A 5,000-nucleotide genomic window follows, 5' to 3' on the forward strand; every position below is an offset into this window, starting at 1 on the left:
ATCCTCTCCGCCACATTACACAATCCACACTATCATAACCAGACCGGGAGGTCCACCCAGAAAACAGAATATCCCACCCTTCCGACATCCGCCATTGCTCAGCTAAGCCACGAACACCCACACATGTCCTACACAGGGGTGCACCCAACATCACAATACTGCCTCCTGTCACAGTACACAAACAATGGCAGGAATGAAAGACACAGATCTGCCACAACCTTGGAATCGGAGCGCCGCCTGTCATGAGCCACAAGTGCATCCTGACGTGACAAATCGGATGATCCCGCAGGCATGCACTTACGATAATCACTATCAACGAACCTGCCGCCCCCTCCCCCCCCAAAATACACCTTTCCCTACAACGTGTACCTTAACCTAAGCTATATTGTACCTTAACCTAAGCGATATTGTACCTTAACCTAAGGTATATCGTACCTTAACCTAACCTACATTGCGCCTTCACCTAACCTACGTTGTACCTTAACCTAACCTACGTTGTACCTTAACCTAACCTACGTTGTACCTTAACCTAACCTACGATGTACCTTAACCTAACCTACGTTGTACCTTAACCTAACCTACGTTGTACCTTAACCTAACCTACGTTGTACCTTAACCTAACCTACGTTGTACCTTAACCTAACCTACGTTGTGCCTTAACCTAACCTACGTTGTGCCTTAACCTAACCTACGTTGTGCCTTAACCTAACCTACGTTGTGCCTTAACCTAACCTACGTTGTGCCTTAACCTAACCTACGTTGTGCCTTAACCTAACCTATGTTGTGCCTTAACCTAACCTATGTTGTGCCTTAACCTAACCTATGTTGTGCCTTAACCTAACCTATGTTGTGCCTTAACCTAACCTATGTTGTGCCTTAACCTAACCTATGTTGTGCCTTAACCTAACCTATGTTGTGCCTTAACCTAACCTATGTTGTGCCTTAACCTAACCTATGTTGTGCCTTAACCTAACCTATGTTGTGCCTTAACCTAACCTATGTTGTGCCTTAACCTAACCTACGTTGTGCCTTAACCTAACCTACGTTGTGCCTTAACCTAACCTACGTTGTGCCTTAACCTAACCTACGTTGTGCCTTAACCTAACCTACGTTGTGCCTTAACCTAACCTACGTTGTGCCTTAACCTAACCTACGTTGTGCCTTAACCTAACCTACGTTGTGCCTTAACCTAACCTACGTTGTGCCTTAACCTAACCTACGTTGTGCCTTAACCTAACCTACGTTGTGCCTTAACCTAACCTACGTTGTGCCTTAACCTAACCTACGTTGTGCCTTAACCTAACCTACGTTGTGCCTTAACCTAACCTACGTTGTGCCTTAACCTAACCTACGTTGTGCCTTAACCTAACCTACGTTGTGCCTTAACCTAACCTACGTTGTGCCTTAACCTAACCTACGTTGTGCCTTAACCTAACCTACGTTGTGCCTTAACCTAACCTATGTTGTGCCTTAACCTAACCTATGTTGTGCCTTAACCTAACCTATGTTGTGCCTTAACCTAACCTATGTTGTGCCTTAACCTAACCTATGTTGTGCCTTAACCTAACCTATGTTGTGCCTTAACCTAACCTATGTTGTGCCTTAACCTAACCTACGTTGTGCCTTAACCTAACCTACGTTGTGCCTTAACCTAACCCATATTGTACCTTAACCTAACCCATATTGTACCTTAACCTAACCCATATTGTACCTTAACCTAACCCATATTGTACCTTAACCTAACCCATATTGTACCTTAACGTAACCTAATTTGTGCCTTAACGTAACCTAATTTGTGCCTTAACGTAACCTAATTTGTGCCTTAACGTAACCTAATTTGTGCCTTAACGTAACCTAATTTGTGCCTTAACGTAACCTAATTTGTGCCTTAACGTAACCTAATTTGTGCCTTAACGTAACCTAATTTGTGCCTTAACGTAACCTAATTTGTGCCTTAACGTAACCTAATTTGTGCCTTAACGTAACCTAATTTGTGCCTTAACGTAACCTAATTTGTGCCTTAACGTAACCTAATTTGTGCCTTAACGTAACCTAATTTGTGCCTTAACGTAACCTAATTTGTGCCTTAACGTAACCTAATTTGTGCCTTAACGTAACCTAATTTGTGCCTTAACGTAACCCATGTTGTGCCTTAACGTAACCCATGTTGTGCCTTAACGTAACCCAATTTGTGCCTTAACGTAACCCATGTTGTGCCTTAACCTAACCTATATTGTGCCTCAACCTAACCTATATTGCGCCTTAACCTGACGCACGTTGTCGCTGAACCTGCTCTGTAATTGTTATGCAACTCGTTAAATTAGTGTAGTGTTGCCTAACCGCAACCCTCGCAATATAGTTCGCTATTCGCACTGCCCGGTCCCCTGTGTATCGCGTCATGTTAAACACCTTGCAGGTGTTGCTGACTTTCCACATGCTCCTGCTATACACTGTAATGTGGATAGCAGCAGGACGTACATGCCCCCCCCCCTTCCCCCCTGCCTTCGCAAGCTGGTCGTTGAGAAGTTTGCATGTTCAATGCCCTTCGCATGCCGACGTACTCAGCCTACGTTGTGGTACGGCCTGTCACCTGTCCGCCGATGTACGCAAAACCCACAAACTGTACTGCACATTGGTCCGTATGTACTGAATGATACATCGTGGCACATGTGTGACCGTACGACGACTGCGCCTAGCAACGGCAGACCATACAGTCCAAATATTGTGCACGCAGCTACGTGTCGTCTCCCTATAAGAGCTGGATTGCAGTGTGGTACGCCATTCAGACGTGTGGGAGGAACGGACGCCCTGGATGGCGATCAGCATGAGCAGTCTGTTGATGTAGTGGAGCGTGTATTCGGACGTAGTCGTCTCTTCTCACACACCGTGATAGCATGTTGCACCGCGTTCCACATCTGCGACATCCTGCAGAGGCCGGCTGACAGTCGTTCGCGCAATGGACACCGCATACGTACGGGGGCTACCTTCCACGTGTTCTCGAGGCGTGCACATGTTGTTGCGTCTATGTGGGCAGACGTAGTGTGTTGTGACACCTGACACAGGCATGCAATACTCGTTGCAAATGGCGATGGACGTCTACGTTTGCTGGTGACGTTACGCAAATGAACAACAGGTAACCCGTTGTGGTGCGGTTGTTCTCGCTAGAGGTGAATCAGTGTTGGCGACGATCGGTCGAGCTATTAACCGGTTGTTTCAGGGATACCCACCATGCCCACGAACGTGAAAGGGGACCCACCATGCCCACGAACGCGAAAGGGGATCTGGGTGTGAGGCGATACGCGGCGGTGGCTGGGTGGGACCGTCCCCGGCCGGTGAGGGGGGGCCGCCCGGCGTGCTGGCAGCGCGGTGCGTGGGCGCACGCGCTACAGCCGGCTGGTGGGGGCGGCCAGTGGCAGGCGCGCCGGCCGACGGACGCGGCAGGCGGCGCAGCTGCGCGCCGGCGCCCCCTGCTCGCGGCGCCTTGCGGCCAAAGTAGGTCCTCGCGGGCCCGGTGCGAAGCGCGGTGGCCATCTGCAGTGTGCTGGTCCGATTGAGGACTGTGTGCGCTGAGGATGCGCCGCCGCCCGGCGCTCGGCGCCGCGACGCCGTCTGCTGCTCGGTCGCCCCAGCGGTTCTCGCAGGTGGTTTGTATCGCAGCTGTGCGGACGTGTTGGCGCGTGCGCTGTGCTGGGAGAGTTCGCTTCGGCACCCAAGTGGGGCTTTTGTCCTTCTGTGGCGCTGGCGTTGGAGCTGCCGGTCACCGTAGGTGGCGCGTGTTGTCTCCCGCCGGCAATGCCACGACAGCACGCTCCCGGGCCTCTGTCGGCAGCGGCAAGCTCAGTTGGGAGCACGGGTGGTCGCACCTAAAGCGTCTACTCGCCTAACTCCGGGCGATTGCGCCTCTCTCGAACCCGACCAAGTACTTAGGACGGCGCTGCGCGCCGCCGGGACCTGAGAGGGTTTCGAGGTGTGTTGTGCAGGGGAGCTCAGCCTCCTCCTGTTTGCAGAATAATTGAGCGGACGCTTGCGTGTTCGCGCGGGCCCCCGGGACACACTCCCGGGCGGCCGGCTGCTCAGCTCTAGTTGACGCAGCTCCCTGGTTGATCCTGCCAGTAGTCATATGCTTGTCTCAAAGATTAAGCCATGCATGTCTCAGTACAAGCCGCATTAAGGTGAAACCGCGAATGGCTCATTAAATCAGTTATGGTTCCTTAGATCGTACCCACGTTACTTGGATAACTGTGGTAATTCTAGAGCTAATACATGCAAACAGAGTCCCGACCAGAGATGGAAGGGACGCTTTTATTAGATCAAAACCAATCGGTCGGCTCGTCCGGTCCGTTTGCCTTGGTGACTCTGAATAACTTTGGGCTGATCGCACGGTCCTCGTACCGGCGACGCATCTTTCAAATGTCTGCCTTATCAACTGTCGATGGTAGGTTCTGCGCCTACCATGGTTGTAACGGGTAACGGGGAATCAGGGTTCGATTCCGGAGAGGGAGCCTGAGAAACGGCTACCACATCCAAGGAAGGCAGCAGGCGCGCAAATTACCCACTCCCGGCACGGGGAGGTAGTGACGAAAAATAACGATACGGGACTCATCCGAGGCCCCGTAATCGGAATGAGTACACTTTAAATCCTTTAACGAGTATCTATTGGAGGGCAAGTCTGGTGCCAGCAGCCGCGGTAATTCCAGCTCCAATAGCGTATATTAAAGTTGTTGCGGTTAAAAAGCTCGTAGTTGGATTTGTGTCCCACGCTGTTGGTTCACCGCCCGTCGGTGTTTAACTGGCATGTATCGTGGGACGTCCTGCCGGTGGGGCGAGCCGAAGGCGTGCGACCGCCTCGTGCGTGCTCGTGCGTCCCGAGGCGGACCCCGTTGAAATCCTACCAGGGTGCTCTTTATTGAGTGTCTCGGTGGGCCGGCACGTTTACTTTGAACAAATTAGAGTGCTTAAAGCAGGCAAGCCCGCCTGAATACTGTGTGCATGGAATAATG

At 51.3% G+C, this 5,000-nt stretch overlaps 1 non-coding gene across 1 annotated transcript in view; it reads left to right on the forward strand.

Moving 5' to 3' along the window:
• The first annotated feature begins 4,093 nt into the window (after positions 1-4,093).
• Positions 4,094-5,000, forward strand: part of LOC126444980 (small subunit ribosomal RNA) — a 1,909-nt gene continuing 1,002 nt past the window's right edge. The window contains exon 1 of the ribosomal RNA XR_007582890.1: positions 4,094-5,000. This exon is cut by the window's right edge and continues 1,002 nt beyond it. This is a non-coding gene — a ribosomal RNA (small subunit ribosomal RNA).

This window comes from Schistocerca serialis, unplaced genomic scaffold (assembly GCF_023864345.2).
Source record: "Schistocerca serialis cubense isolate TAMUIC-IGC-003099 unplaced genomic scaffold, iqSchSeri2.2 HiC_scaffold_319, whole genome shotgun sequence".
Taxonomy (NCBI): Eukaryota; Metazoa; Arthropoda; class Insecta; order Orthoptera; family Acrididae; genus Schistocerca; species Schistocerca serialis.